The 8,184-nt window shown below is 40.9% G+C and overlaps 1 non-coding gene across 1 annotated transcript; it reads right to left on the bottom strand.

Moving 5' to 3' along the window:
• Positions 1–6,186: 6,186 nt before the first annotated feature.
• LOC131920228 (U2 spliceosomal RNA) lies at positions 6,187–6,376 on the bottom strand. Its single transcript, XR_009381574.1, has one exon. It is a non-coding gene; the product is annotated as a U2 spliceosomal RNA (small nuclear RNA).
• Positions 6,377–8,184: the final 1,808 nt, after the last annotated feature.

The following is an 8,184-nucleotide window of genomic DNA, read 5'->3' as shown; positions in this document are numbered from 1 at the left end:
AGGGGGAGAGAACTGTAGCTCAGTTTATTCTCTCTCTCACTGAAGCCTGTGTTCCAATTTTGTTAGTTGTTTACATTGAGCAAAATCAATTTTAATTTTTATAAAACAAGTAGAAGACCAATGTTCTGATGTCCTCCACTTTGAAACATCACTCATTCTCCTCCACTTCCCTTCTTGGTCTCGCTGGCATCAGTAGAACACCTCCCTGTTCTCACTATTCCTTTTTTTGCTCAGTTCTTTATCCTCACTCCATTTGTTCATTTTCCACTTTCTGCTACCCCCCGCTACCCTATTCTTCCCAGTTTCTCGGTATATTCTTGTGTCTCCACCAGGTTCCCTAGTTTTCCCTCTAGAAAAACGTTCTAACACTCACTCGTCTAAATTTTTCCCACTTCTCACCACATAACATCACCCAGGTCATCATTCTTACAAAGAAACAGCCAGGCTCCCAGGGCAGCAGATGGACACAACAGAGCCAAACCTTCATCAAAATGCAGGGCTGTGCTCCTGCAATCCCCCAGCTTCCTCTTCTCTTGGCAAATGCATTTCTTTTCTTTTTTTGTGTGTGTGTAGGCAGATAACATTTCAGATAACACTCCAGAGATTAATTATCATGAATTAGCCCAATTCAGTTTTTACTGCTATGTTTTTTATTATTTTAGAGTTAAATATTGGCTTAGTTACAAATCTATAAACTCCTCACCAGAACTCCGTATTTAACTTCCAGCATGACTGGTATACAGATCATTAGGTCCTCATGGGTACTTAAGAAAATTGTAATTATCTCTCTGTGCCTGAAAAAACTAGTGGCCAATGGGAACCAGTGTCCTAACTGATCAGTTTGGAGAATACTCTTCATCTTTGTGTATTTTGTGCCTAACATGGCTCCATATGGCAGTCAAAGAGATTCTTGGTAATCTCTTTCAAATCAAATATTAGTTTCCATTCAGAGTATCTTTTGGGGGGTCTGTAAATCTCTAACCTAGAGTATTCATATGCCTATGCATTTCCATGACTAAAACAGAGTATAAGGCTTGCGTATAAACTATTAGCATAACTAAATTATTTCTTGGTATTTGCAAGCTACTTGGAAGGTTGTCTGTTCTGCTGTTTTTACTATTCATATTAAAAACTCTATGGGAAGGGGAACTTTATGAATATACAGGTGGAAAACCCAAGGATGGGGGTATTAATCTTCCCAAATTTTCTGATGTATTTCAAACAAATATGGAAGAGGTAAGGGAAAATGATCTATTATACCACATAGCACGAACCTGTCTTCTGACATGAACAACTGATATAAGCTGAAAAAAAAACTTACTGGAGTGGCTTCCAGAGCTTTCTATGTTTGTATAATTCACTTAGCCAACTAGCTGGCTCCGAGTTCCCTACTAGATACTAGTAGACATACACTACTAGATATGGCTTCCCTAAAGACACAGCAACTTAACAGTAAAGCCCATGGGGACTAACTGGACCACTGTTAACTGCTGGAGTCAATAACCAACCAGGAGCACAACAAATACTGTCTTAACTTGATTTTCTTCAATAAAGACATATCTTAGGAATCAGGAAAAAATGTTTTATATTATAGTTTAGGACTTTCAAAAATTCAGAATTAAACACAGTAGGATTTGTGGTAATGATGTCAGATCTCTAAAATCTCACCCCAGGCAGGATCCAGTTACAAAGCTTGGCAATTCGTTTGATTTCTTTCTAAAGACTTTACTAAAATGTTTGTGCATACAATCATACAAAGAGGAAAGTGAACAGGTAAGGAACCCATGAAGAGGGCATTTACAGCAGCCAAAAGTATTCATCTGACCCCCTGAATAATACGCATGATCATTATAGTGCAATTAAGAGAATTAAACACAGACAGTATGAAATGGTGGATTCCCAAACCAACCTTGCCCATAATTATACCTAAGACCATTCCAGACCCTTAGCACCCTTCTCCTCACCTTGCCATTCTAGTTTTGAGCTCGGAGGTTAGTCACCTGGATCTAAGCCTAGCTTTCTCACTGAAACAGAAGGGTCAGGAGTAAGAGAGCAGATAAGAGACACAAAGAACCATGGCCTTTGGTGTCAGGCAGACCTTGCTGTGAACACTGATTTTTTTTCTTACTAGCTGCATCATTGTGAGCAAGTTTCTTGAAGTCTTCAGTCCTGAAATAGAGGTAAGAATACCAATTTTAAGGATTTTTGAGAAGATTAAGGAAATAAAACACACGAAGACCTAGAAAATGGGGACGCCTGACTTAGCCTTGTGAGGATTGTCCACTCTGCCACCGGTAATCACAGATCAGTCACCCAGCTAAGGTATCATTCATTTATTCGAACAGTATTCACCAAGCATTGCTGTGAGTTGAACATGAAATGTCAGCCATAGGCCTATGCATTTGAATGCACAGTTCCCAGTTAGTGCTACTGTTTCAAAACATTATAGAATTTGCTAGAAGTGGGTTACTGGGGCCAGGGGGCCAGGGGAGAGGATCGGACAAGTCTGTTTTATAGCTCATCCCCACTTCATAGCCCTTCGTTGCTTCCTGTGTACGGATGCAATGTGCCCAGCAGTCTCGAGATCCCGCTGCTGGACTTCCCTGCCACGGCAGACTATGTGCTTTCAAACTGTAAGCCAAGACTCAGCCCTTTGTCCCTTACATCACCTCTTGTCAGGTAACAGTATTAAGAAAAGTAACCACTGTGGGCACATGCCATAAGCCACCCAGTGCTGAAATGGGCTTCAGAATGTTCTTAAGGTGGAAAGAAAATAAAAATTAAAGGAAACGTTTTAATTCGTTTGATGAAAAAAAATTGTCCTCATTATAAAAAGGGGTAAGCAAACACTGAACCATGAAAGTTAAGGGAGATCAGGTGGGGCACACAAGAGAACAGTAGTGTCCTAGGGCAGGCACGGGCTTCTCAAGAGAGTCTGGAATGTATGAAATTGAATAGGAAGTTACTTGAAATTCCTTACCAGACACAGTCAACCACTCCTGTCTTTATAGAATGAATGATGAAAAATCAGTCTGTAAAGGGAAGGGACAAGCAGCAGGCTTTCCATTCTGCCACGCACGGGCAACCCATTGTCACCCTCTCCCCAGCCATCTATGTGCTAATCCAGGCCTTTGCTTAGGTTGCTCAGACCTCAATACTCCACAAAGGGACCAGATTGGGAGGAAAACAAAGGGCTGTGGCCATTGTCCCTCCCTTGTAGTGCAGGAAAGTATTTTCGTTTTATTTTTTCCCTTTTCAGCCCCACTATAGGATTTCTTAAAGGAAAAAAGCTTAGTTGAAATCAAAATGTATGTATCTACCCCAACATAGCCAGAAATCCAACTTTTTAAAGGTTTCTTCAAGGGTGTGTGTGTGTATGTGTTGGCAAAAGTGCAGATACAGGCATGTGTGCATGTGGATGTGGAGGCTAAAGGGACCCAGGAGTCTTTGTCTATCACATGCCACCTTGTTTCCTTGAGACGAGGTCTGTTACTGAACCTGAAATCACCATTTCACCTAGATTGGCTGACCAGGGCTCTGGACCAGTCTGTCTCTGTCCCCAGTGCTGGGGTTGCAGACGTGTAAAACCATGCCTGGTTGTTCACATCAGTGCTGGAATTTGAACAAAGGTTCCCCTCCTTACACAGTGAGCCATCTCCAAAGTCCAAAGTTTTCTCTTTAAGAGTTAGGATCCAATGCCACAAAAAACCATAAAAAAGCCAATGAAACTTTCCTGTGAATTAACACACTGTATTCTCCAAAATTCTTTTAGCCATCATCTAAGAAGAAACATTTCTTTAGAGAGAACAGGCTTCATCTCTTCCATATAGAACCTGAAGTTCTAGTACCTCACTGTGGTAGGCAGAATAAAAACCTTCAAAGATGTCCACGCCCCAATCCTAAGAACCCATGAATAAGCTACTTCACATGGCAAAAGCAATTTTTGCAAACATGATTTTGAGAATGGGGAGATTATCCTAAATTATGCAGTTGGATTTCCAGGGTTACTTGAATCCTTAAAAATGGAAAAGCTCTTTCAACTGCTGTCAGAAGAAGAAAAGCAGCTGTTGGGTAGGGGTAAGGAGGTGCTACACCCCTGAGCTTAGAGACTGGGGAAGAAGGCCATAAGCCAAGGGATGTGTCACTCTCCAGAAGCTGGGAAAGGCAAGAAAATGGATTCTCTCCTCAACCTTAGAAGGGATGCAGTTATGCCAACATTTGATTTTATGCCAGCAAATCACAATTAAAATAAATAAAATTGTCAAAATGAGTTGGAGAAAAAAATAGAAAACTCGGGCACCAGAGGACAAGCAATAAGGACATCAGGCAAGGATGGAGACAGATCAATGCAGAAAAGTAGGAAGACAACCAACTCGGTGCCCCAGATTGGTCCAGAGGCTCCAGAGCGTGAGCACCATGATGCGGTCAGTGGGTAGCAGCAGAAGCTGGGGTTGCAAGAGGATGAATCATGCATGCCTGTTTGCCCACTGAAAAAGAACAAAAGCAAAGTTAGGGTTCCCACTCTGCAAATCTCTTCTCTAACTGTCATTATCACATTGATGTTTATCATCATCCTATAACATCTCATGCATGGGATATCACCATCATGTGTCATTCTTTGTTCTACATTAGAATATCAGTTCCTCTATTCCACATTAGATTGTGAGATCCAAGAACAAAGGGCCCACGAATATCCATACATCACTGCATCCTTGGTCTCAGTGTAGAAATAATAGGGCCTTCATCCAATGGTCTGCTCAGCTTGCATCTGCTTGAGGCTTTATTGTCAATTACCTGTGTGCCTACAGGTGTTCCAGGTAACACACCTGTGCTGTGAAGGCAGGAAATGTATTGTCTAGTCTTTTGTGGTCAAGGAATTGATTTTTTTGTAGTAGCTAAATGATTTATTAAAGTTCATTTTGCTTTATTCATTGAGTTAACCTTAGTTTGCAGATATGTGCACCAGAGAGACTTAATCTTCGAACAAGATTATGGAATAAGTTTGGGAGTCAAAACAAGATTATGGAACAAGTTTGAGAGTCACCATAGAAGGCTAAGAAAAGTATCTGGTTTTATTTAATGAATCTGCTTGATATACAAAGACCTGAAAATTGTAAGAAAATTGATCCTAAGGGGAGCCAAAGGCCAGTGAATTGGACCAGCCAAAGGTCATTTATAAAAAGAATGGGTGGAGTGGATTACACATTGGGATTAATGATTTTAAAGTTTAAAAGTTTTGGGGTTTTGAGTTTTCCCCTTTGTTTTCCTCAAGCACCTTCTTTCCCCAGCAGGCTCATCTGAAAGCAGATGGAATCTTGACAAATCCTGTTGTGTTTCATGTTTTTCAATATCTCTCCTTCTCTCCTCCCAAGACATATCTTTACACTGATGAAATCAGGCGAAAAGATTTATGAGCCTCAGTTCTTAGGAGTGCCAGCTGGTCGAGGGGAGATATAAAGTTTTCCTCCTTCATCTGCTTCCTCCTTGGGTCTACCTGGAGCAGGGTGATGTCTGCCTCTCCTAGCATGACATGGGAAGCCCTGATAGGCCATTAAAACATCCCCATGACAGTCAGATGTACACATGAGAATTGTGTGTATTGCCCTTTCCTTCTCCATCCTGTTTCTCCATTCTTTCTGTCTTCTGGTTAGTGCCTCCTATTTGACCTTGGACTGTGGACCTGGCATCGCCCCCTAATTCAGCTCTTGGCCTTTGTCTCTTTGAATATCCAGAGGCTGACCAGGACTTCCGGAACTGCTCCTCCCCTTGTTTCTTAGACAGGACTTGACATTCATTCCTGGCTTCCCAGCTGAGGACCCGCCTGTTCCAAGTTTCAGTCTCATTTACTAGGCATGTGACAGGCTGCAAGTGCCATGATATTGCTGCTTCCTGTCTGTTTTAACCTTCTGTGGTAATGAGAGGCCAAGTGTTCAGCAAGGAAAGTCCATCTTCTTTTCAAAAGTTTTCTCCTTAGAAAGAGAATGTAAAATGGCAGTGGCCAAGGCTGGGTAGAGAGTGAAGACAGTTAATGTTTAGTTGGGATAGAATCTGAGAACTACAGGATGATGTTCACAACAATGTGGATGTACCTCACACAACCACACTTTGTACTTAACCATGGTTAAATTGATTTTAAAGGGTTATAGTATGTATCCTTTATTTACTGATTGTTTTTTAAGACCACTGAAGGCGTGTACCATTTCAGGAGAAATCACAGTGTCAGACTGATGTGATGAGTGGAAGGGACATGCTCCATTCCTTCTTTCTGCTGCAAAATCCATTGGATTTTTTTTTTGTCCTTGGACAGAGAACGTATCACATACTAAATTGATAAGAACAAATAATACACTTGACTGCAGCCAAAAGGCCAAGAAGTCAAGTATGCACTTCATTTTCCCAAAAGGTAACTTCAGGCATTGTTCTCGCCTGGGTTCTGCTCAACCTGCCTCTTCACGTGGAAAGTTGGTTGCTAAGCTTACAGGTATGTCGTCATTTTAACTCTTTTAGAAATAAATGCTACCAGTTGAATGTGGTGGTGTGCACCCCTTTGATCCCAGCACTTCTCAGGTGGGTCTCTGATTTTGAGGCCAGCCTACTCTACAGAGTGAGTTCCAAGACAGCCAGGACTACACAAAGAAACTCTGTCTCAAAACCAAAATTAAAAAAGAAAAGAAGAAACAAATTGCCACCATTGCACCTGTCTTTAGATAGCCAGAATTGTGATTTCATACCTCCCAAGTCTCATCCATCCCTTTGGAGATTCACATACCATGAGTAATTGCTGAACATCAGCTAAACACTGCTAAATACTGGCTGAAATCCAAAGGTGAATCATACATAACTTATTTCTTATTGAAATTTAGACTTGTAAACAATAACAACAGATCAGCCATTTACTAAGGTCCTTCATGTTATGAAATATACGGTTCTATACATACTATTTATCTCATTGGCTTAACAGTTGGATAACATAAGTCATTTTTCCCTAGTCTTTGGCAATGATACATACTTATTTGGAAAGCAGGCTTGGGATTAAGCTCCACTAAAAATGGGATTGGTGTCTGCTGAGACTTCTGTGCCAAGCAGAGTCCTGAGGAATGCTACACACGATGGCCTGTCTTCATTATAAAGATAAGGAAATTGAGCATCAGCCAGGTTTAAAGAATTTATACAGAAGACTTAGCTAATAAGACACAGAGACAGCATTTGAAACTGAGGTCTAGTGCACTCAAGGCTGTGTGAATCTTTCTGCCACCCCACACAGAACTATCCTGCACAGCTCTAACATAACTTGGAACAAATTTAGTGTATTAGGAACTCTGCATGTAACAGTGTTGGAGAAAAGGAGAGATATAGCTGTCTGGAGCCAGTCATGTGTAAAAAGAAATGTAAGAAAGAGAGACAGTGTGAGCAGTGGTTCACAAATGTGCTTTGTGCATGCTTAGTGAGCACAGAGTGAACCGGAATCTCTTGAGCAACAAGCAGAGAAACATGGATGAACTTTCAAGACCTGTGATCCATGAAATAAGCCAGATATATAACAACACATATTTCATGGCTTCACTTTCAAGAGATGCGAGCAATAGGCCAATCTGCAGAGACAGAAAGTGAACTAGAGGCTACCAAGGGCTGGCCTAAGTTCTGGAAACAGATAACAGCAATGGTTGCAACAATTGTGAGTGGCCCAATGCCACTGAATGGCACACTTAAAAATGGAGGAAGTGGTACATTTTATGTTAGGAATATTCTACTATGATTGAAAAAACTTGGAAAACTAATTTAAACTATTTCCCAAAAGCTGTAGATTGTCATCATACATTAATAAATGCCGAAGTATTTGATACGAAAGCCACCAGCCTCAGATGCTTCCTGAGCCCTCAAAACATGCTAGTATTCATCAAAATGTCCTGTGCATGCAAAATATACATTAGGTTTTGAAAGCTTACTAGTTAGTGTATAAAATATTTCATTAATGATGTTTTATATTGGTAACAGTCTAAAACGATAGCATTTGGGATATGCTAAGCTAGTAAAACACATTGTTAGTTTTTAATAAAGGAGAAAGGGGTTGGGAAGAGGTTGAGGGTTGAAGTGGGGATGGGAAAAGAGATCAGACTAGGCAATCCATAAAGCCCCCAAACCTTCTAGCCCCTAATGTTTCTCTAGGTTGGACTTCGAGATCCA

Source organism: Peromyscus eremicus, chromosome 9 (genome assembly GCF_949786415.1).
Source record: "Peromyscus eremicus chromosome 9, PerEre_H2_v1, whole genome shotgun sequence".
Classification (NCBI taxonomy): Eukaryota; Metazoa; Chordata; class Mammalia; order Rodentia; family Cricetidae; genus Peromyscus; species Peromyscus eremicus.
This window is presented reverse-complemented; position numbering and strand designations above follow the sequence as displayed.